Raw genomic sequence first — 25193 nt, 5'->3', positions numbered from 1 at the left:
CAGGGTTGTAGACATGAAATAAACGGTCAGCCACCGTTAATGCAAGTTACCGTCCTAGTACCGTATTTAACAGAGTATCTCACCAGATGACTTTGGAAAAAGGTTTCAGACAGAAAGATATCACTGCCACACAGAGAACTTAGAGCGATCTGCTCACACACACAACAGCGAGGGGAAACAGGAAGAGAACTCGATGAAGAGCGCAAACAGCACGCTTTTATAACTGGCGCCGCCCCTCTCACAGCTGCACCTGATCTCCGCTCATGTGGAGAGAGAGAGAGAGAGAGAGAGAGAGAGAGAGAGAGAAAGAGAGACAGATAGAGGATACAACACACACAGGAACAATACACACTAGCATTGTCAAAATAATGTTACTCAATATGTAACAGTGGTTCATTCCGCTGGGGCAACCCCAGATTAATAAAGGGACTAAGCCGACAATAAATCCAATGAATGTTTCAGATTTTTTATTGTAGCAATTTGTTACAAAGAAAGTAATTAAATATGTTAAATATGGGGAAGTCAGGATCACAATTTGTAGCTGCAAATTATAAAAAATAAATAATAATGACTTGGTCATTGAAGTGCACTGTAAAATATTTCACAATATTGTGTTAAACAAAACACACGGTACCAAACATATTTTACTGTATTTTTCCCACAAAGACAGTGTACACAGTGTTCATCCCAACCAACACTCTCACTCTCACACACACACTCTCTCTTTCTCTCTCTCTCTCTCTCTCTCTCTCTCTCACACACACACACACACACACTGCTACTGATGCTGCAGAGGATTCTGGGTAAATCTCTTGTCAGTATTCAGCTCAGTTTCACTGATGATCCAAAACTCAGCCCAAACCCAGGCCAGAGCGGCTCAGTGAATGTGGTCTGGACTGAGTGGATGAGGCTCATTGTGTCTCTATAGATGTTGTAGAAGATCAGAGTTCCTGCACTGTGATCCACAAACACTCCTATTCTCCTGCTGAGCGGCTCTACTGGGAGACGAGTCTCTGTGTGATTGTGTATGAATGAGAAACTGGAGGAAGAGCAGCTCAAACTCCAGGACTGAGCATTACGTCTAAACACACACTCAACACCTGCTCCCTTCCTCCTGATGCTCTTATATGACACTGATATCCACACACCATGATCTCCACTCCAGTCAGTCTCCCAGTAACAGCGTCCACACACACTCTCTCTGCACAACACCTGAGCGTAATAATCAAATCTGTCTGGATGATCAGGATACGGCTTGTGATAACACGTTTTCGTTGAGACATATTTTCCTCACGCATGCATATATATTTTTTGCTTGTTTAGTTGATTTCAAATGCAATAGATCTGTTCATAAAGCTTGTAGTAACAGTGCTCAAAATTGGTGGGTGTGACTATATTTTTTAAATTAAGAGCACCAGTGTTACCAAGCAAAAATGTTAATTTCGTGCTCTGTAATGTATAGTAAATATAGTTAAAATATTGCGAACAGCTTAAAATAAGTTATTTTTATTGTTTGTATATGCTTTGGGAGTGGGTGGTCACGAGTTCTTCACGATCTTACATTGGGGGTCGCTGGCTTAAAAGTTTGAGAACCACTGCATTACTACTACCTGTTTTACTTCCATGGTGGTAACTACACCTCACATCATGTATACATTTATACAAAATAACTTACATTTCTCTTTTTTTGTAAAAAAAAAAAAAAAGTTGTTGCCAATTTTCAGCTGCAAAGTAGCCAAGCAACATCACTCTATAACACTGCTTAAAAAGTTTCCCTGTGTATCATCAGCTGAACACAAAACATAACTTTACAGCTGTTAAGAACAGCAGCTTTCATACTTGTTTGTATACTCTAAAACGTAATTCTGTAGGCCTATATTATAGGTCTTAAATTTAACACTTCATTTTATCCAAAACATTTCAGTTTTTTTCTTTTGATTAAATAAAATAACTAAATGTATTTGACTACTTTTTTTTACATTATACTAAAGCTACTTCTGCACCACAAGGCACATGAAAGCAAAAGTAACGAGCCAGATTTCAAAATGCAAGGAGTAGAAAGTACTTATTTTTGAATTAAAATGTAAGAATAAAAGTAAAAATGTTTCAGAAAAAGTAAACAGTGGAGTATAATACCGATACTAAAAATATCTACTTAAGTCCAGTAACAAAGTATTTGTACTTTATTACTTCCTATCTCTGCTAATGTGAAAAATGTGATCTAAATACTATGAACTCATTTTGCATTGACATGTATGCACTTGAGCATTTGGTAAAATAAAGAAAAAATAAGTTTTGTGTTTTTTTTCATCCAGATTACGAGATCAAGTCATCAACTTGAACCAAGAGGGCAAACTCATCAAAAGCAAACTTACTTTCCCTTGGCTTATTTGCTTTTTATCATGGGTCATCACAGCGGAATGAACTAGCAATTACTGTGGTACAAGCTTTTTTCACTAGATGCTCTTCCATGCAGAATTTCATCTAATTGACCGGAGCACCCGAAAAACCCACACAAAAATGGGGTGAACATGCAAACTCCACACCTGGCACACCAGGGACTCGAACCAGTGATCTTCTTGCTATGAGGCGACAGTGCTAACCATGGAGCCCTATTTTGCATTCACATTATATTAGTGACAGTTTTCCCTTCAAGGTATTTCAGTAAATAATTGTTGTTTTTTTTATATAACTGACAATAAATTGTTTGAATTATATTGCAGATTAATAATAATTTATGTTCACACTAATGCACAAATTTAATGGTGTGAAATACACAGGAGAAAAGCCACAAGAGTTTTACATGGTAGTGCATGTTTCAACGTTTACAATCAAAATTCCAAATACACACGTTTTCCCATGTGATCACATGTGCATTTCACATGTGATTCGTGTGTTTCACATGTGCAATTTCACATGCATATGTGATCACAAGTGAATTTCACATGTGAAACTCATGTGAAATTTCTGTAAGGGTAATTAGGGTGATAGGGTAGTGAAAGGGTAATTAGGCAAGTTATTGTATAAGGATGGTTTGTTCTGTAGACTATCGAAACAAAACTGAACTTAAAGGGGTTAATAATAATGACCTTGAAAAATGTATTCGAAATAAAACAAATAAGACAATTATAATATTATATCAGACATACTGTAGTAGCAAATATATATATATATATATATATATATATATATATATATATATATATATATATATATATATATATATATATTTAATTTTTTTAAATTATTATTTAAATTAGTACTTTTTCTAAATAATACCTCTTACAGACTTAGAAAAAGTACAAATTTTTGCTTCCACTTAAAATGGAAACAAAGTATTTGCTATTAGTATTTATTATGTATTATTATATTTCATTTTCTGAAGACAAGAGGTTGAAATGTAGCTTAAAAACTGTAACCCTGACCATGACCTGACCATGTGATGGAATCCAGATCACAGAAACTCAAACCGACTAATCAGCAAGTGTCTGCTACCCCCCACTGTACAAAAGGTGTGGAAAAGAAGCAGGTCTCTAGCAACACCTCAACTATTTTTTATTGCTTTTTGTTCTTTTCTTTCTTATGTTTTGAACTTTGAACTGAACTTTGAACACTTGAAACACTAAACTATTCGTTTCTTTTGGTTTTTTAAAAAAATGTATCATTGACAATTGCGGAGAAATCTTTGATGCCACTGGTGGAGTAGACGGGGGCTGGGGCTGGGCCTCAGGTTGTCTCTTCTCCATCACCTCCTGAGCAGGTACAGAAGGGGCAGGTTGTTCCACCGTTTGTGCTGGAGCAGCAGAGGCAGTACTCTGCTTAAAATAATTACAAAAATACATATAATCATTAAGAAGGAAAGCCATTCTAGTATATAATTATAAACACATATTGATTCATAAAAGTACCTTTTGAGTGTGAAAATCACATGCATTTCAGCACACCTCCAAGCAAGGTCCTATGGCCAAGAGACTGCAATGGGCATTTCTCAATCTGAAAAAAAAAATCATGAAAAATGTAACAAATAATTTTACACAATTTAAAAAACTTTTATAACTAAAAAAGGAATTTTAACTCAATGACTCCCTTAATAAAGCACACAATAGTTCTGTAAATTAATTTACCACTAGAATGTGTGTAATATTTATCTAATATGTAATTTTACAGTTTGTATCTCCAAAAAAGAAAAGAAAAACAATAAGAGTAACTGGAAAAGCACATTTCAGGCCTTAAAACCACATGCTGTATACTGTACACTCATAATCCCTTCCCCACCTTTTCAAATCTCTCTCATAAATGGTCAAACTTTAATAAATAAAGTTTGCGTCACAGTTTATGAAGCGTAGCAGTGGCCCTGGCAACCTTAATGGGGCACTGTAGACTGCAAGTTTTGAGGCATTTGCACAACATCAAGGCATTGTCTACAGCAACTCGGAAAAGCATGTGAACAAAACAATGGACGTGGGCTTTAATGCAAGTGCATCGAAAGGGAATCAAAAGAATTGCCTTGGAATGCCATGTAGTAGAATGTCCTGAGATGCCGTTTATTTTGAAGGCAATGGGATTCGCAGGGCTTTTCGGCTAATTCTCTTACAACGTCAAGTCATGACATTTGACTCTTTGTGGGAAAGAGAAGAAAAAAAGCTGTGTCAGTCAATCAACGCGTCTTTTTCAAGACGCTGTTCTGAATGTGCGTTTCTGGATGCGGTGGTTCCTATCTCCGGATGATGGGCACGAGTATCGCATCACAGGTCTGGGGGTCCAGCATGTCGATGCAGTGCCCGCGGACAGCTCATGCTCTCACTGTGAGGACGTGGCTGTTGCACAGCTGAGATCTCAGGCTCAAGTATTTAACCCTCTGGCGCCATGTCCGAGTGATACAGTAACACTGACAAAGTGCCGCATCAATCTCTTTGCGCCACAATTTACGCAGAGTAGCAGTGGCCCTGGCAGCGTTAATATGCACTGTGAACTGCAAGGTTTGAGGCGTTTGCGCAACATCAAGGCATTGTCCACAGCAACTCGGAAAAGCATGTGTTCAAAACAATGGACGTGGACTTTAAAGCAAGTGCACCAAACGGGATCAAAAGAATTGTCTTGGAATGCCATGTAGTGGAATGTCCTGAGATGCCGTTCATTTTTAATTCAATAGGATTCGCAGGGCTTTTCGGCTAATCCTCTTACAATGTCAAGTCATGACATTTGACGGATCCACATCAAACGTCAAGCGATAACGTGACAGGAATGGGAGCATCTTGCCATCATTGCTTCAGACTCAGGAGATGTTCTTGGAACGTCACGCTGCATGCCCTCCAGAGGAGCTGTAGCCTTTTTCGCCCCAGGAAGCATAAACGGCACGGAAGGTAATAAAGTACGCCGCCCGGTCACCTAAGTGCTCACATCTGCTCCACCACCGTCACACTCAACACTGGTGTACCACAGGGCTGCGTGCTGAGCCCCTTCCTCTACTCCCTTTTTACCATCGACTGTAGGCCTGTGAACAGATCCAACACCACCATCAAATTTGCAGATGACACCACAGTGATTGATCTAATCAGCAATAATGATGAGACTGCCTACAGGGAGGAGATACAGCTTCTGGCCACTTGGTGCACCGACAATAATCTGCTCCTTAACACCAGCAAGACCAAGGAGCTCATTGTGGACTTCAGGAAGGGACGAACAGGCTCGCATGATCCCATCCACATTAATGGGATGGCCGTTGAGCCTGTCTCATTCTTCAAGTTCCTGGGGACCCACATCTCTAAGGACCTTTCCTGGACCACCAACACCTCCAGCCTGGTCAAGAAGGCTCACCAGCGCCTATTCTTCTTGAGGCAACTAAAGAAAAACCAGCTTTCATCAGCCGTCTTGGTGAACTTCTACCGCTGCACAATAGAAAGCATCCTGACCAACTGCATCACAGTCTGGTATGGAAGCTGCTCTGTTGCTGAGCGTAAGGCACTGCAGCGGGTGGTGAAAACTGCCCAACGCATCACAGGGACTACACTGCCAGCCATAGAGGACATCCAGAAGAAACACTGTCTGCGCCGAGCACGCAGTATTCTTAAGGACACCTCTCACCCTGCTCACAGACTGTTTTCTCTCCTGCTTTCCGGCAGGCGCTTCAGGCTCCCCCAGACAAAAACCAGCAGACTGAGGAACAGCATTTTCCCCAGAGCTGTCTTCCCTTTGAACTCTGCCCCTCACTGACTCTTTTGCCCCCCCAATACACCCCCCACACTCCTCTAACTTATACTCCTCACAATCACTGCACTATTTAACATTTGCACATTTAAAGTTTGCACATATTCATTGCACTGATTCACTTATTTGAACTGTACATACCCACTGCACATGGACATTTGTAATTATGTTTAACTATCTGCACACTTCTGCTATTAATAGAATCCTGTACATATATTCATTTATTGTAAATATGTTCATAGCTAATACAACCTGTATATAATGTTGATAGTACATCCATCTGTAAATATCACCATAGTTTTTCTATAACTGCACTTTATAACTTATACCTATATCCTGCACTTGCTGCTATTGCACTGCTGGTTAGACTGAAACTGCATTTCGTTTCCTTGTACTTGTACATGTGTAATGACAATAAAGTTGAATCTAATCTAATCTAAGTGCTCCCGTGTGCCAAAAGGTACCACCTTGCCCAGTGTGAGGCTTGAGCTCATGACCTTTAGATTATAAGACTGACGCGCTGCCTACTGTGCCAACGAGGCGGACTGTTGGAGCTGGGATAGCTGTGAAACACCAGCTTCCATGTCATGGTGCTGCGATGTGGCTCCTAGGAGACAGCTTAGGCTAAGTGTGCATGTCAGGATGGCCGAGCGGTCTAAGGCGCTGCGTTCAGGTTGCAGTCTCCCCTGGAGGCATAGGTTCGAATCCCACTTCTGACAAACCTAATCTTTGGCAGTGCGTTGAGGCTCAAGTATTTAACTCTCTGGCGCCATATCCGAGTGATACAGTAACACTGACAAAGCGCCACATCAATCTCTTTGCGTCACAGTTTACGAAGCGTAGCAGTGGCCCTGGCAACCTTAATGGGCACTGTAGACTGCAAGTTTTGAGGGTTTTGCGCAACATCAAGGCATTGTCTACAGCAACTCGGAAAAGCATGTGAAGAAAACAATGGACATGGGCTTTAATGCAAGTGCATCGAAAGGGGATCAAAAGAATTGCCTTGGAATGCCATGTAGTGGAATGTCCTGAGATGCCGTTTATTTTTAAGGCAATGGGATTCGCAGGGCTTTTCGGCTAATTCTCTTTCAACGTCAAGTCATGACATTTGACTCTTTGTGGGAAAGAGAAGAAAAAAAGCTGTGTCAGTCAATCAACTTTTCAAGACGCTGTCCTGAATGAGCGTTTCTGGATGCGGTGGTTCCTATCTCCGGATGATGGGCACGAGTATTGCATCACAGGTCTGGGGGTCCAGCATGTCAATGCAGTGCCCGCGGATAGCTCATGCTCTCACTGTGAGGACGTGGCTGTTGCACAGCTGAGAACTCAGGCTCAAGTATTTAACCCTCTGGCGCCATGACCGAGTGATACAGTAACACTGACAAAGTGCCGCATCAATCTCTTTGCGCCACAATTTACGCAGCGTAGCAGTGCCCTGGCAGCGTTAATGGGCACTGTAGACTGCAAGGTTTGAGGCGTTTGCGCAACATCAAGGCATTGTCCACAGCAACTCGGAAAAGCATGTGTTCAAAACAATGGACGTGGGCTTTAAAGCAAGTGCACCGAAATGGGATCAAAAGAATTGTCTTGGAATGCCATGTAGTGGAATGTCCTGAGATGTCGTTCATTTTTAATTTAATGCGATTCGCAAGGCTTTTCGGCTAATCCTCTTACAACGTCAAGTCATGACATTTGACAGATCCAAGTAAAACGTCAAGCGATAACGTGACAGGAATGGGAGCATCTTGCCATCATTGCTTCAGACTCAGGAGATGTTCTTGGAACGTCACGCCGCATGCCCTTCAGAGGAGCTGTAGCCTTTTTCGACCCCAGGAAGCATAAACGGCACGGAAGTTAATAAAGTTCGCCGCCCGGTCACCTAAGTGCTCCCCGTGTGCCAAAAGGTACCACCTTGCCCCATTTGAGGCTCGAACTCACGACCTTCATATTATGAGACTGGCGCGCTGCCTACTGCGCCAACGAGGCAGACTGGTAGAGTTGGGCAAGCTGTGAAACACCAGCTTCCATGTCATGTTGCTGCAATGTGGCTCCTAGGAGACAGCTTCATTCAAGAGTGCATGTCAGGATGGCCGAGCGGTCTAAGGCGCTGCGTTCAGGTCGCAGTCTCCCCTGGAGGTGTGGGTTCGAATCCCACTTCTGACAAACCTAATCATTGGCTGTGCGTTCAGGCTCAAGTATTTAACTCTCTGGTGCCATGTTCGAGTGATAAAGTAACACTGAGAAAGCGCCGCATCAATCTCTTTGCGTCACAGTTTACGAAGCGTAGCAGTGGCCCTGGCAACCTTAAAGGGCACTGTAGACTGCAAGTTTTGAGGCATTTGCGCAACATCAAGGCGTTGTCTACAGCAACTCGGAAAAGCATGTGAACAAAACAATGGACGTGGGCTTTAATGCAAGTGCATCGAAAGGGGATCAAAAGAATTGCCTTGAATGCCATGTAGTAGAATGTCCTGAGATGCCGTTTATTTTTAAGGCAATGGGATTCGCAGGGCTTTTCGGCTAATTCTCTTACAACGTCAAGTCATGACATTTGACTTTGTGGGAAAGAGAAGAAAAAAAGCTGTGTCAGTCAATCAACGCGTCTTTTTCAAGACGCTGTTCTGAATGTGCGTTTCTGGATGCGGTGGTTCCTATCTCCGGATGATGGGCACGAGTATCGCATCACAGGTCTGGGGGTCCAGCATGTCGATGCAGTGCCCGCGGACAGCTCATGCTCTCACTGTGAGGACGTGGCTGTTGCACAGCTGAGAACTCAGGCTCAAGTATTTAACCCTCTGGCGCCATGTCCGAGTGATACAGTAACACTGACAAAGTGCCGCATCAATCTCTTTGCGCCACAATTTACGCAGCGTAGCAGTGGCCCTGGCAGCGTTAATGGGCACTGTGAACTGCAAGGTTTGAGGCGTTTGCGCAACATCAAGGCATTGTCCACAGCAACTCAGAAAAGCATGTGTTCAAAACAATGGACGTGGGCTTTAAAGCAAGTGCACCAAACGGGATCAAAAGAATTGTCTTGGAATGCCATGTAGTGGAATGTCCTGAGATGTCGTTCATTTTTAATTTAATGTGATTCGCAAGGCTTTTCGGCTAATCCTCTTACATTGTCAAGTCATGACATTTGACAGATCCAAGTAAAACGTCAAGCGATAACGTGACAGGAATGGGAGCATCTTGCCATAATTGCTTCAGACTCAGGAGATGTTCTTGGAATGTCACGCCGCATGCCCTCCAGAGGAGCTGTAGCCTTTTTCGACCCCAGGAAGCATTAACGGCACGGAAGTTAATAAAGTACGCCGCCCGGTCACCTAAGTGCTCCCCGTGTGCCAAAAGGTACCACCTTGCCCCATGTGAGGCTTGAACTCACGACCTTCAGATTATGAGACTGACGCGCTGCCTACTGCGCCAACGAGGCAGACTGCTGGAGCTGGGATAGCTGTGAAACACCAGCTTCCATGTCATGGTGATGCGATGTGGCTTCTACGAGACAGCTCCAGCTAAGTGTTCATGTCAGGATGGCCGAGCGGTCTAAGGCGCTGCGTTAAGGTCGCAGTCTCCCCTAGAGGTGTGGGTTCGAAACCCACTTCTGACAAACCTAATCTTTGGCTGTGCGTTCAGGCTCAAGTATTTAACTCTCTGGCGCCATGTCCGAGTGATACAGTAACACTGAGAAAGCGCCGCATCAATCTCTTTGCGTCACAGTTTACGAAGCGTAGCAGTGGCCCTGGCAACCATAATGGGCACTGTAGACTGCAAGTTTTGAGGGTTTTGCGCAACATCAAGGCATTGTCTACAGCAACTCGGAAAAGCATGTGAAGAAAAAAATGGACAAGGGCTTTAATGCAAGTGCATCGAAAGGGGATCAAAAGAATTGCCTTGGAATGCCATGTAGTGGAATGTCCTGAGATGCCGTTTATTTTTAAGGCAATGGGATTCGCAGGGCTTTTCGGCTAATTCTCTTTCAATGTCAAGTCATGACATTTGACTCTTTGTGGGAAAGAGAAGAAAAAAAGCTGTGTCAGTCAATCAACGCGTCTTTTTCAAGACGCTGCTCTGAATGTGCGTTTCTGGATGCGGTGGTTCCTATCTCCGGATGATGGGCACGAGTATCGCATCACAGGTCTCGGGGTCCAGCATGTCGATGCAGTGCCCGCGGACAGCTCATGCTCTCACTGTGAGGACGTGGCTGTTGCACAGCTGAGAACTCAGGCTCAAGTATTTAACCCTCTGGCGCCATGTCCGAGTGATACAGTAACACTGACAAAGTGCCGCATCAATCTCTTTGCGCCACAATTTACGCAGCGTAGCAGTGGCCCTGGCAGCGTTAATGGGCACTGTGAACTGCAAGGTTTGAGGCGTTTGCGCAACATCAAGGCATTGTCCACAGCAACTCAGAAAAGCATGTGTTCAAAACAATGGACGTGGGCTTTAAAGCAAGTGCACCAAACGGGATCAAAAGAATTGTCTTGGAATGCCATGTAGTGGAATGTCCTGAGATGTCGTTCATTTTTAATTTAATGTGATTCGCAAGGCTTTTCGGCTAATCCTCTTACAACGTCAAGTCATGACATTTGACAGATCCAAGTAAAACGTCAAGCGATAACGTGACAGGAATGGGAGCATCTTGCCATCATTGCTTCAGACTCAGGAGATGTTCTTGGAATGTCACGCCGCATGCCCTCCAGAGGAGCTGTAGCCTTTTTCGACCCCAGGAAGCATAAACGGCACGGAAGTTAATAAAGTACGCCGCCCGGTCACCTAAGTGCTCCCCGTGTGCCAAAAGGTACCACCTTGCCCCATGTGAGGCTCGAACTCACGACCTTCAGATTATGAGACTGACGCGCTGCCTACTGCGCCAACGAGGCAGACTGCTGGAGCTGGGATAGCTGTGAAACACCAGCTTCCATGTCATGGTGATGCGATGTGGCTCCTACGAGACAGCTCCACCTAAGTGTTCATGTCAGGATGGCCGAGCGGTCTAAGGCGCTGCGTTCAGGTCGCAGTCTCCCCTGGAGGCGTGGGTTCGAATCCCACTTCTGACAAACCTAAACTTTAGCTGTGCATTCAGGCTCAAGTATTTAACTCTCTGGCGCCATGTTCGAGTGATAAAGTAACACTGAGAAAGCGCCGCATCAATCTCTTTGCGTCACAGTTTACGAAGCGTAGCAGTGGCCCTGGCAACCTTAATGGGCACTGTAGACTGCAAGTTTTGAGGCATTTGCGCAACATCAAGGCATTGTCCACAGCAACTCGGAAAAGCATGTGTTCAAAACAATGGACGTGGGCTTTAAAGCAAGTGCACCGAAACGGGATCAAAAGAATTGTCTTGGAATGCCATGTAGTGGAATGTCCTGAGATGCCGTTTATTTTTAAGGCAATGGGATTCGCAGGGCTTTTCGGCTAATTCTCTTACAACGTCAAGTCATGACATTTGACTTTGTGGGAAAGAGAAGAAAAAAAGCCGTGTCAGTCAATCAACGCGTCTTTTTCAAGACGCTGTTCTGAATGTGCGTTTCTGGATGCAGTGGTTCCTATCTCCGGATGATGGGCACAAGTATCGCATCACAGGTCTGGGGGTCCAGCATGTCGATGCAGTGCCCGCGGACAGCTCATGCTCTCACTGTGAGGACGTGGCTGTTGCACAGCTGAGAACTCAGGCTCAAGTATTTAACCCTCTGGCGCCATGTCCGAGTGATACAGTAACACTGACAAAGTGCCGCATCAATCTCTTTGCGCCACAATTTACGCAGCGTAGCAGTGGCCCTGGCAGCGTTAATGGGCACTGTGAACTGCAAGGTTTGAGGAGTTTGCGCAACATCAAGGCATTGTCCACAGCAACTCGGAAAAGCATGTGTTCAAAACAATGGACGTGGGCTTTAAAGCAAGTGCACGAAACGGGATCAAAAGAATTGTCTTGGAATGCCATGTAGTGGAATGTCCTGAGATGTCGTTCCTTTTTAAATTTAATGCGATTCGCAAGGCTTTTCGGCTAATCCTCTTACAACGTCAAGTCATGACATTTGACAGATCCAAGTAAAACGTCAAGCGATAACGTGACAGGAATGGGAGCATCTTGCCATCATTGCTTCAGACTCAGGAGATGTTCTTGGAATGTCACGCCGCATGCCCTTCAGAGGAGCTCGAACTCACGACCTTCAGATTATGAGACTGACGCGCTGCCTACTGCGCCAACGAGGCGGACTGCTGGAGCTGGGATAGCTGTGAAACACCATCCTCCATGTCATGGTGATGCGATGTGGCTCCTAGGAGACAGCTCCAGCTAAGTGTTCATGTCAGGATGGCCAAGCGGTCTAAGGTGCTGCGTTCAGGTCGCAGTTTCCCCTGGAGGCGTGGGATCGAATCACACTTCTTACAAACCTAATCTTTGGCTGTGCGTTCAGGCTCAAGTATTTAACTCTCTGGCGCCATGTCCGAGTGATACAGTAACACTGAGAAAGCGCCGCATCAATCTCTTTGCGTCACAGTTTACGAAGCGTAGCAGTTGCCCTGGCAACCTTAATGGGCACTGTAGACTGCAAGTTTTGAGGCATTTGCGCAAAATCAAGGCGTTGTCTACAGCAACTCGGAAAAGCATGTGAACAAAACAATGGACGTGGGCTTTAATGCAAGTGCATCGAAAGGGGATCAAAAGAATTGCCTTGAATGCCATGTAGTAGAATGTCCTGAGATGCCGTTTATTTTTAAGGCAATGGGATTCGCAGGGCTTTTCGGCTAATTCTCTTACAACGTCAAGTCATGACATTTGACTTTGTGGGAAAGAGAAGAAAAAAAGCTGTGTCAGTCAATCAACGCGTCTTTTTCAAGACGCTGTTCTGAATGTGCGTTTCTGGATGCGGTGGTTCCTATCTCCTGATGATGGGCACGAGTATCGCATCACAGGTCTGGGGGTCCAGCATGTCGATGCAGTGCCAGCGGACAGCTCATGCTCTCACTGTGAGGACGTGGCTGTTGCACAGCTGAGAACTCAGGCTCAAGTATTTAACCCTCTGGCGCCATGTCCGAGTGATACAGTAACACTGACAAAGTGCCGCATCAATCTCTTTGCGCCACAATTTACGCAGAGTAGCAGTGGCCCTGGCAGCGTTAATGGGCACTGTGAACTGCAAGGTTTGAGGCGTTTGCGCAACATCAAGGCATTGTCCACAGCAACTCGGAAAAGCATGTGTTCAAAACAATGGACGTGGGCTTTAAAGCAAGTGCACCAAACGGGATCAAAAGAATTGTCTTGGAATGCCATGTAGTGGAATGTCCTGAGATGCCGTTCATTTTAATTCAATAGGATTCGCAGGGCTTTTCGGCTAATCCTCTTACAATGTCAAGTCATGACATTTGACGGATCCACATCAAACGTCAAGCGATAACGTGACAGGAATGGGAGCATCTTGCCATCATTGCTTCAGACTCAGGAGATGTTCTTGGAACGTCACGCTGCATGCCCTCCAGAGGAGCTGTAGCCTTTTTCGCCCCCAGGAAGCATAAACGGCACGGAAGGTAATAAAGTACGCCGCCCGGTCACCTAAGTGCTCCTATCTGCTCCACCACCGTCACACTCAACACTGGTGTACCACAGGGCTGCGTGCTGAGCCCCTTCCTCTACTCCCTTTTTACCATCGACTGTAGGCCTGTGAACAGATCCAACACCATCATCAAATTTGCAGATGACACCACAGTGATTGGTCTAATCAGCAATAATGATGAGACTGCCTACAGGGAAGAGATACAGCATCTGGCCACTTGGTGCACCGACAATAATCTGCTCCTTAACACCAGCAAGACCAAGGAGCTCATTGTGGACTTCAGGAAGGGACGAACAGGCTCGCATGATCCCATCCACATTAATGGGATGGCCGTTGAGCCTGTCTCATCCTTCAAGTTCCTGGGGACCCACATCTCTAAGGACCTTTCCTGGACCACCAACACCTCCAGCCTGGTCAAGAAGGCTCACCAGCGCCTATTCTTCTTGAGGCAACTAAAGAAAAACCAGCTTTCATCAGCCGTCTTGGATGTCAGGATGGCCGAGCGGTCTAAGGCGCTGCGTTAAGGTCGCAGTCTCCCCTAGAGGCGTGGGTTCGAAACCCACTTCTGACAAACCTAATCTTTGGCTGTGCGTTCAGGCTCAAGTATTTAACTCTCTGGCGCCATGTCCGAGTGATACAGTAACACAGAGAAAGCGCCGCATCAATCTCTTTGCGTCACAGTTTACGAAGCGTAGCAGTGGCCCTGGCAACCATAATGGGCACTGTAGACTGCAAGTTTTGAGGGTTTTGCGCAACATCAAGGCATTGTCTACAGCAACTCGGAAAAGCATGTGAAGAAAAAAATGGACGTGGGCTTTAATGCAAGTGCATCGAAAGGGGATCAAAAGAATTGCCTTGGAATGCCATGTAGTGGAATGTCCTGAGATGCCGTTTATTTTTAAGGCAATGGGATTCGCAGGGCTTTTCGGCTAATTCTCTTTCAATGTCAAGTCATGACATTTGACTCTTTGTGGGAAAGAGAAGAAAAAAAGCTGTGTCAGTCAATCAACGCGTCTTTTTCAAGACGCTGTTCTGAATGTGCGTTTCTGGATGCAGTGGTTCCTATCTCCGGATGATGGGCACGAGTTTTGCATCACAGGTCTGGGGGTCCAGCATGTCGATGCAGTGCCCGCAGACAGCTCATGCTCTCACTGTGAGGACGTGGCTGTTGCACAGCTGAGAACTCAGGCTCAAGTATTTAACCCTCTGGCGTCATGACCGAGTGATACAGTAACACTGACAAAGTGCCGCATCAATCTCTTTGCGCCACAATTTACGCAGCGTAGCAGTGGCCCTGGCAGCGTTAATGGGCACTGTAGACTGCAAGGTTTGAGGCGTTTGCGCAACATCAAGGCATTGTCCACAGCAACTCGGAAAAGCATGTGTTCAAAACAATGGACGTGGGCTTTAAAGCAAGTGCACCGAAACGGGATCAAAAGAATTGTCTTGGAATGCCATGTAGTGGAATGTCCTGAGATGTCGTTCATTTTTAATTTAATGCGATTCGCAAGGCTTTTCGGCTAATCCTCTTACAACGTCAAGTCATGACATTTGACGAATCCACGTAAAACGTCAAGCGATAACGTGACAGGAATGGGAGCATCTTGCCATCATTGCTTCAGACTCAGGAGATGTTCTTGGAACGTCACGCCGCATGCCCTTCAGAGGAGCTGTAGCCTTTTTCGCCCCCAGGAAGCATAAACGGCACACGGGAGCCACATCACCTAAGCCCAGTGACCTAAGCGCTCCCGTGTGCCAAAAGGTACCACCTTGCCCCGTGTGAGGCTCGAACTCACGACCTTCAGATTATGAGACTGACGCGCTGCCTACTGTGCCAACGAGGCGGACTGCTGGAGCTGGGATAGCTGTGAAACACCAGCTTCCATGTCATGGTGATGCGATGTGGCTCCTAGGAGACAGCTCCAGCTAAGTGTTTATGTCAGGATGGCCGAGTGGTCTAGGGCGCTGCGTTCAGGTCGCAGTCTCCCCTGGAGGCATGGGTTCAAATCCCACTTCTGAAAAATCTAATCTTTGGCTGTGCATTCAGGCTCAAGTATTTAGAGGAGCTGTAGCCTTTTTTGCCCCTGGGAAGCACAAACGGCAAGGAAGGTAATAAAGTATGCCGCCCGGTCACCTAAGTGCTCCCGTGTGCCAAAAGGTACGACCTTGCCTCGTGTGAGGCTCGAACTGACAACCTTCAGATTATGAGACTGACGCGCTTCCTACTGATTGTCTTGAGTTTAAGTTTTTTAATTATCTTGTTTATGAAGACTGTGGAGTGATGCGTGAAAAAAATGACTTCGAATAATTTTTTAAAGTATTTTGTGATATATATGTTAAAATGTGCTCCCAAAAGTATATGGCCCCTGCCCGCCCTCCCACAGGTTAGTAGTAAGCTAATGTAATTTCATAATGCAAATCGTTGGTTACGTATGTAATCGTGGTTCTGTGAATTCTGGATGACCGCCAGAGACGGTGTTTACACAGTGGATAATTGCAGCACCAGCTGGATAGGCCAAGGAACAATATACCAACAAAGTCACATGGTGACGCGAGCTGAGCTGAGGTATATAATTCACTACAGCTCTGCGCCCTGTCTCAAAACGTCTTGCACTTCCGAGTGACAGGGAACTCTGGCGGTCATCCGGAATTCACAGAACCATAGTTACATATGTAACCAACGTTCTGTTTCATTCCTCCTGACCGCCAGAGACGGTGTTTACACAGTGGATAACCCATACCAGAAAGGTCACGAGGAAGAAAAAAAAACTCACCAGAAGACATACGTAGTCACTTGCGGAGAACAGCTGAGCCCACATCGGTAGAGTCAGCAACATTGACATTGTAGAATCTTGCAAATGTACATGGAGAAGACCATGTTGCTGCTGCACAGATCTCTGCAAGAGAAACACCTTTAAAGGCAGCCCAAGAGGAGGAAATGGCTTTGGTAGAATGGCAAGTGATGGCACCAGGTATAGGTTGCTGAGCCCTCTTATAGGCCAAAACAATGACCTCAACAATCCATCGTGACAGTCTTTGCTTGCTTAGAGGTGCACCTCTCCTAGCTTCTCCATAACAGACAAACAGTTGTTCTGATTGTCTTAACTGTGCAGTAGCCGCCACATAAGATTTCAAGGCACGCACGGGGCATAAAAGCAGAGAACCTTTGCCAGAAGGTGATAGTTGAAAGGACTGCAATTCGATTGACTAGTTAATAAATTGCTGCAACAAAATTTTAGGGAGGAAGGATGGATTAGGCCACAGGGTAACACCAGAGTCATCTGGTTTCCATCTCCAACAGGACTGACTCACTGACAAAGCGTGCAGCTCACACAATCCCTTTGTTGAAGCAACCGCCAAGAGGAAAGTAGTCTTTAAGGATTTCCACTTTAGATCTACGTCTTCCAAGGGTTCAAATTGAGATTGGCAGAGAGATTCCAGCACCAGAGGCAAGTTACACACTGGAGAACGAGGGGAACGAGCTGGATTGAGACATTTTGCACCCTTCTAAAAACTGCAAAATATGCTAGCAGACCCCAAAGAGGAACCATTTACAAATGCATAATGGGCCAAGATGGCTGCTACGTAGACCTTTAGTGTGGATGCAGCTTTGCCACTCTCCAACAGCCTTTGTAAAAAGGTTAAAACCACAGAAACTTTGCATTGCACAAGATTAATATTCCGAGTCACACACCATGAACAGAATGACTTCCATCGGTAAGCATAAAGCGTCCTTGTAGAAGCTGCCCTTGCATTAAGAACTGTGTAGATGACTGAAGACTCACATTCTGCTAATAAAGGGTTGGTCCCAGCGGCCACACCCATAACTGTAGACGTGCTGGATCTGGATGCCAAATATGACCATCTAGTTGAGACAACAGGTCCCTCCTGCCTGGAAGTTGTCTCGGTTGGTTCACCAACAACGTTAGGAGCAAGGGAAACCATGGTTTGGACAGTCACCGTAGTGCTAATAGAAGTACATGGTGTCTGTCTTGGGCAATCCTGTGCAGTGTCTCCCATATCAGAGGTATTGGAGGAAAAGCATAAAGAAGGCAGTTTGGCCAGTCGTGTGACAGCGCATCCTGTCCTAATGGGCTGGACCCTTCCATCTGAGCAAACCACAACGGGCAATGAGCTGTGTCTCTCGTTTGCAAATAGGTCTACCTCCGCCCTGCCAAACTCTGTCCAAATGTCCTGGACTACATCTGGATGAAGTCTCCACTCCCCTGGATCGATCTGATTCCTGGACAGAGCATCTGCAGTCTGATTGACTACCCCAGGCAGATAAACAGCCCTTTGTGATGCAAACCGAGGAAGAGACCACCTGAGAATCATGTGCGTGAGACGCAACAAACTCCTGGACCTTGTACCTCTTTGGTGATTCAAATTAAACACTGTTGATGTGTTGTCCGACTGGACTAGGACATGTCGACCCAGGGCCAGCCAAACTGCCCGCATCTCCAACACATTGATATGGTCCCTTGACTCGTCCCTTGACCATCTGCCACTGATACCTCTGTAGTTCCATACTGCCCCACAACCCATAAGGGATGCATCGGTTGTTATAACAATCCCTAATGGTACTCCGGCTGTCAAAAAGGCTTGGGACATCCATTTGCGAAGGGCATGCATGCAACCCTGAGCAACGAGAATTCGTCGATAGCAATGATGAGATGGGTCTAACCGCGGAAGATTGTTCCATACCTGCAGGGGCCGCAGATGGAGCAATCCCAGGGGAATTACACAAGAGGTTGCCATTAGCATCCTGATCAACTTCAGGAGCACGCCGTACTGTAGAGATACTCCCAAACGAAACTGGCTGAAGAGGTTTAGGATGTCTGTCATCTGAAACAGATAGGGAGGCACGCATCGAGACTGAATCGATAGTCATCCCGATGAATGTGATTGACTGTCTGGTCACATGGTCCAGCAGCAGCTGCGTATTGTGCACCGATTGAGCCCTCGTTTGAGCACACACCAGCCAGTCATCCAGATATGGCAAGATTCGTACCCCCTGGGCCCAAAGGGGAGATAGGACAGCTTTCATGCATCTCGTAAACACACGGGGGGCTAGGGCGAGACCAAATGGTAGAACTCTGAACTGGTAACTTGTGCTCTTGAAACTGAAACGCAGAAACTTTCTGTGATACTTGGCAATCGGAACGTGAAAAGATGCATCCGTCAGATCTACAGTTGTGAACCAATCTCCCTCTGCAAAGGACCGAAGAACATCTGTCACACGTAACATGCGAAAGGTAAGTCTTCTCAGAAATCTGTTCAACCTTATTAAATCCAATATTGGATGAAAACCTCCATCCCGCTTCAGAACCAGAAAATAAGTCGAGTAAAAACCCTCTTTCTGAACCAGAGGATGAACTGCTTCTATTGCTCCCTTTTCCAACAAGGAACATATCTCTCTGGAGAGAGCTGCAGAACGTGCGGGTCTGTCACGACAGTTGGAATTAGACCCGAAAACTTGGGGGAGTAGGTTTGGCACGGGAGTGACGTATTTGTGCGTCATCCGGACCCTGGAACCTCTGTTGGCCCTGGGGTCGGCCGGGGGCCCCATGACGGAAATGTGGTTGTACAGAGGTATAATGCCTTGGTGAAAATTGGAGGCCGTTGTGCTTGTATTAGTTGCTGTGAAGCCGTAGACAATTTAGCACGTTTTTCCAACACCTCTGATACATCTGGCCCAAAAAGATGTCCTGGGACAATAGGAAGGTCCCTCAGTGTCTTTTTACAGTCCTTTGACAATTTAGCCTGAGTGAGCCATACTTGCCTTCTAGCATTTAATAGTGTTGCTGTGAGGGACCCCAGTTCTCGAGTCACATGCCCCATAGCAATAATAATGTAGGAAGCTGACTTGTAAGCCTTCTTCAGAAGGGAATCTGTAGGCCACACTGACCGCTAGGGCATCGGACATTTCCCCTCATTGCTTCATCTGGTGACACTACAAGCGCCGCAACTGGCTGTTCAACTTCAGGGACATTCCTCACACCAATAGACTTTGCCTGAGCCATAGAGGCCAGAGTGCGAGCAGTCTTGGATTGTCTTTTGGCCATGCCTGCCCCCTTAAGAGCATTTGAAAATTCTGCAATGAAATCCTTGCATGCTGGCATAACAAATGTATCCACAGATAGAGGTCTGCGGAAAAACACATTAGATTGAAAAGGATGAGCAGGGCCATCATCAAGGCCACTGCCATCCTAAGGACTTCCAATGCATCATCATCTTTGTGTGGGGCATTGTCAGAAGAATGATGAGAGCCATTCTCGGATCCAACAGTCCCAGTATGTCTTACTAGTTGGTCATCAGGCTCAGGAACGTCAGCCTGACATTGCTCCTGAGATGAGAGTCAGAATCACATGTCAACATAACGTCGAAGAGGGGACTGTGGCCACCTAAAGAGGCAAATGGTGGTTTCTTGCTAGAGGAATGAGAATGAGCTTTCTCAGCAAAGGGCCAAGCAGCAGAGATGTCAGATACTGGATCCGCTGGTTGAAGATTTTGTAACAGGTATCCAGCCGTGTGACTACTGTTTAGGCTAGGTTTCTTATGACGAGTAGCTCCAGAAGCCACCAAAGCGCGACTTTTTCCCCCTCTTTCAGCAACGCTAGACCCGCTGGTAACGCAACAGCATCCTGATTGTGGCTCAGCCCAGCCAAACGCATCTGTCTCTCTGACAGGGGCAGTAAACTACAATGCGGGCACGGATCAGTTAGCGCGTCTTTCAGATGTTGAACGCCGAGACAGGATGGGAAGATATCGTGTCCATCATCTGGGAGAAGCTCGTTAGGACAGAGATTGCAAGTCATCGGAAAAGCCGTGGAAATAGCGTGATTAGCCATGAGAAGGCATCGAACTGACCAACCAAATACCACGGCTAGTACTGTTGGCTAACGTTAACGATATAACGCGCGAAAAATCACCCTAACCGTAGATCGAAATCTGGATCTCTGGATGCACAGAGAGAAACAGAAAACAAGAAAAATGAACACTAGCAAAAATATATTGATAATCGTCCACGGTTAGGACTGCTGGACAGAGCGGAGCGTATGCCCAATAACAGCCACGAAAGAGAGAAAAAAAAAAAAACACACACACACCGAGTATTAGTAGCGGTAGAAAAAGTAGCCTCGGGTTAGCACCGCGAGGTAATTGTCACATAAACACTAAACGCAGTTTGGTGTAAAACCTCCAGATAGTACCATGAGATGATTACCTCGGACATAAAAGTGAGTGTCACTGTGTTCAATCTCCGGATAGTACCATGCTTATAACTCAGATGCTTACAAAAAATACAGCGTCTCACCCCTGGATAGTACCGCGAGACAATTGACACATATATTACAGCCGAATGTAAGATAATGAAGAAAAACTTAGACAGTTCACAATATAATAGAGTGAACAATCCTAGATCAGTAATTGCACAAAGACCAACCATAGTCCAAAGACGTTAAAAAATCGTCACAGCTCAGGAGGACGAGAAAATCTTGCTGCTCCTACCAAAGAGCTGCACTCGACGACAGAAATAGTTCAATGACCAAAATCCAAAGGCGAGAAGCAAAAAGAGGCAGGGCGCAGAGCTGTAGTGGATTATATACCTCAGCTCAACTCGCGTCACCATGTGACTTTGTTGGTATATTGTTCCTCGGCCTATCCAGCTGGCGCTGCAATTATCCACTGTGTAAACACTATCTCTGGCGGTCAGGAGGAATGAAACAGAACTTAAATTCATGCTAACCAACAAATGATCAAAGGAAATATATTAATGTAATTTAAATATATAAAATATGAATTGATGTTTACTTTAAACTTAAATTATATTGTTCTATTAAAATAATTTTTTAAAAGATTTTGTCAAATAGATTTTTTAGAATCATCCACCATAGTTTTGTGGCTAAAAAGTATCGGTTCAGGCACCGTTTTGGCACCGGTACCGTTTTAAAAGTATCAATTTAGCACCGGTTTCGAAAAAAAACCAAACGATACCAACCCTAATTATTCCTAATTCTTTTAAAGTTAAAAACATCTTTCCTTATTAAAAAAACTTTCCTTATTAAATTAATTTACCATCACCATTATTAGATATAATATCCTCTTGCCACATCTTTTTCAAATCGTCCATTGCATGTTCTTTCCAGTTTGTTTCTTGTATCACTTCCTTGTTTTTACATTTCTCTTATTTTCTCAAATGTATCTTTTCCCATCAGTCCCCTTTAATTAAAAGATACACAATTTAAAACCATTAAAAGAAATAAAAATGAAATTAAAAACCTACACATCTTTATTTAGTGCTCTTAACCAACAACCCCTTCCGTTAAAAGAGACAAAGATTTACAGACATATTTAGCTCTGCTCTTTGTTCAGACTTTTTTCTTTGCTATTAACACATTTGGTTTTACCTTTAAAGTTGTTCTTCTTAAAAATCCTCTTTCCACTTTGTTCTTCTCCACATTTTCCATCCTTGTTTCTTCACCCCTTTGCCATTCCTTCAGCTTGACCAGTATTATTTAGTTCCTCTTTTTCCACAGTGCTTAAAGTTTTAAAACTGTCCGATATTTCCATTCTGACCACTGTTCATCTCATCCTGGGATCCGTTCTTCGTACGTGGATTACTCAGTTAGCTAGATTTGGATATTGACAATTTGATTTTGGATCGTTTAGCTCTTCAAAACTCATCTGAGAGTTTGTTGTCATAGCAAAAGTTCTGTTAGCTCAAACCTGCTAGGCTCATTTCATATAAACAGAATTAGATCGGGTCAGTTCAAGCAAGTTGCTAAGGTGTAGCTATGCGGTTGCTAAGGTGTTGCTAGGCAGTTGTTAAGGTGTTGCTAGGCGGTTGCTAAGGTGTTGCTAGGCGGTTGCTAAGGTGTTTCTAGGTGGTTGCTAAGTGGTTCCTAAGGCATTGCTAGGTTGTTGCTAAGGCGTTGCTATGTGGTTGCTAAGGCGTTACTAGGCGGTTGCTAAGGTGTTGCTAGGCAGTTGCTAAGGTGTTTCTAGGTGGTTGCTAAGCTGTTGCTAGGTGGTTGCTAAGGCGTTGCAAGGTGATTGCTTAGGTGGTTGCTAAGTTGTTGCTATGCGCTTACTAGGGTGTTTCTAGGTGGTTGCTAGGCAGTTGCTAAGGCATTGCTAAAGTGTTGCTAGGTGGTTGCTAAGTGGTTCCTAAGGTGTTGCTAGGTTGTTGGTAAGGTGTTGCGAAGCGGTTGCTAAGGCGTTGCTAGGTGGTAGCTAAGGTGGTTGCTAAGATGATGCTAGTTGGTTGCTAAGGTGTTGCTAGGTGGTTGCTAAGTTGTTGCTAGGCTGTTACTAAGGTGTTTCTAGGTGGTTGCTAAGTGGTTCCTAAGGCATTGCTATGTTGTTGCTAAGGCATTGCTAGGTGGTTGCTAAGGTGTTGCTAGTTGCTTGCTAAGGTGTTGCCAGGCTTACTCAAAAGAAAATATGAGAAAAGTTTTGTTTTTTACCCAGACATTTAAAAAGTAATTGCAGATATGGAGAAATTTGCAGGGGTAGCGAAAGCATCTTGCTATATTAAAGTTATTGCAAGACAGAGAGGAGGGAGGGTTTTGAGAAGAGGGAGGAGGAAATAGAGCGGGGATATCAGAGGTAGAGGGGCGGGGTATATAGCTGGTGGATCTTGGGGTTGTAGTTCTTTGTCGGAGGAGGGGATTATGAAGGGACAGGAAGTGGTCGTGTGCAGATTTGAATGGCAGACCGCGCAGGAAAGAATACGGTATCCTTTGAAAACTCTGTTGTGAAGATCAGTATCCATGGCCCCCCAGTAGAGACACTGATTCCACTGAGTAGCGCAAATAGCGCATTTTGCAGAAAATGGTACGTGGTACGTGTAACAATGTGTTCCCCTGTAGGGGATGGCCTCCTATGGGGAAAGACTGAACAGATGGTTTCTGTAGAACGTGCAAATGCTACATGAAATTCAGCTAATGAAAGTGTGCGGGTTGGGAGCTAGCGGTTGATTTAAGTGTAACAATGAATTCGCCGCAATCCACCTGTCGTTCTGCCGAGGGAGGTGCTATGGGTGAAAGGAGTGTAGAAAGGTCTATGTCAGCACCTGATAGGATGAGGTTCTTGACGGCGTTGGAGATCGGGGGTGGTTCCAGTACTGGAGCATTATGCGTGTGAGGGACCGAGTCAGCACGTAGTAAGGGGCATACAAAAAGAAGATTTTCCAAATAATTATTTTTAATAAAGTCCAAAAAAGTTTTCACAAAAGTTCAAAAAATAAATAAATGAAACAATTGAAAAATCAATAAACTAAACAAATAAACAAAACTGAGTTCAAACCAAACAAACCATGTCTAAACCAAAAACAGAACTCCTCGAAATGACAAGACAGAGCCCATTTATACAAGAGGGACTAGTCCACAATAAACAAGAAGGGGGAGACAAAAACAGACAATTTACAACAAAAAACTAAGCCAAATATCTAATTACAAATATAAAAAATAGTAAAAAAAATCTAAATAAAAAGCAAAACTAAACATAAATCTGAAGAAACAAATATCGCAAATCATTAATAAACTTAAACTAAACATCAGCTCTCCCTCCAAGCCATTAAGCCAATGGTATCGGCAGGCGGAACCAAAAGATGGCAATTGGTGGCATGACGGCCCTTTAGTATGTCAGACCACACCCGGAAACTCCATTCCTCATTGGCACTGCAGCACGGTAACTTAAACTCAAAGAAAACTAAATTAACAAAACACACAGTAGAGATAACTAATTTTGTGTGCACCCAAAATAGTAGTGAATGTACTGTGAACAATAAAGAAAAATATAGAGAAACAGAAACGTGTATGTGTCTTATCTAAACCAAATATGAAAGAAACGAAATGTATAAACAATAACTCAATTTAACTTAACCAATAAACAATCTTAAATGAATGTGTATAATGCACTGTGTGTGTGTGCGTGCATGCCTCACTCTTAATGTGTGGCCACCACACTGGCCATCACAATGCGGAATGGGAAGGGGCGTGGCTGTGGTTAGGGTGAAGGGGGCAGTGCGAAAGAAATGTGAGTAGGAAGAGTAGAATGTTGGGGAGGGTTCGTAATGGAGGTGGCGTGCTTGGTGAACGGATGTAGAGGAGAAAAAGGTGGGGATACTGGAAGAGGGAAAATGAGTAAGGAGAGGAAGGACTGGGCAGAAATAAGCTGGGCTGGAGTGAGGGAGGTAGGAAGGGAGAGAGAATTGAGGAGGGTTAAGGGTGGAAGGGATGGCTGGAAGAGTAGGGCTGGAGTTTTCACTGAAATGTGGAGCTGGAGGCCAAGTGAGGAAGTGAGGGATGATGATCTTGCGGAGGCGTATGAAGAAGCTGGAGAATGTGGGTGGCGATTTGGAGTGACAGGAGATGGAGATTGCATGCGGCGTTGGGTCCTTGCTGAAGTAGAGCGGATGGGCCTTCG

At 44.9% G+C, this 25193-nt stretch overlaps 9 non-coding genes and 1 pseudogene across 9 annotated transcripts; 6 read left to right on the top strand and 4 right to left on the bottom strand.

The window, feature by feature from the left end:
- The window catches only part of LOC130222340 (gastrula zinc finger protein XlCGF57.1-like), a 410257-nt pseudogene that overhangs the window by 94477 nt on the left and 290587 nt on the right, over positions 1-25193 (bottom strand).
- Positions 6844-6926, top strand: trnal-cag (transfer RNA leucine (anticodon CAG)). The gene has a single exon. It is a non-coding gene; the product is annotated as a tRNA-Leu (tRNA).
- On the top strand, positions 8288-8370 carry trnal-cag (transfer RNA leucine (anticodon CAG)). Its single transcript has one exon. It is a non-coding gene; the product is annotated as a tRNA-Leu (tRNA).
- Positions 9568-9640, bottom strand: trnam-cau (transfer RNA methionine (anticodon CAU)). Its single transcript has one exon. It is a non-coding gene; the product is annotated as a tRNA-Met (tRNA).
- Positions 9735-9817, top strand: trnal-aag (transfer RNA leucine (anticodon AAG)). Its single transcript has one exon. It is a non-coding gene; the product is annotated as a tRNA-Leu (tRNA).
- On the bottom strand, positions 11018-11090 carry trnam-cau (transfer RNA methionine (anticodon CAU)). Its single transcript has one exon. It is a non-coding gene; the product is annotated as a tRNA-Met (tRNA).
- Positions 11185-11267, top strand: trnal-cag (transfer RNA leucine (anticodon CAG)). Its single transcript has one exon. It is a non-coding gene; the product is annotated as a tRNA-Leu (tRNA).
- Positions 14252-14334, top strand: trnal-aag (transfer RNA leucine (anticodon AAG)). The gene has a single exon. It is a non-coding gene; the product is annotated as a tRNA-Leu (tRNA).
- Positions 15535-15607, bottom strand: trnam-cau (transfer RNA methionine (anticodon CAU)). Its single transcript has one exon. It is a non-coding gene; the product is annotated as a tRNA-Met (tRNA).
- Positions 15702-15784, top strand: trnal-cag (transfer RNA leucine (anticodon CAG)). Its single transcript has one exon. It is a non-coding gene; the product is annotated as a tRNA-Leu (tRNA).

Source organism: Danio aesculapii, chromosome 4 (genome assembly GCF_903798145.1).
Source record: "Danio aesculapii chromosome 4, fDanAes4.1, whole genome shotgun sequence".
Classification (NCBI taxonomy): Eukaryota; Metazoa; Chordata; class Actinopteri; order Cypriniformes; family Danionidae; genus Danio; species Danio aesculapii.
Note: the sequence above shows the minus strand (reverse complement) of the source record. Positions and strands in the feature narration are given on the sequence as shown.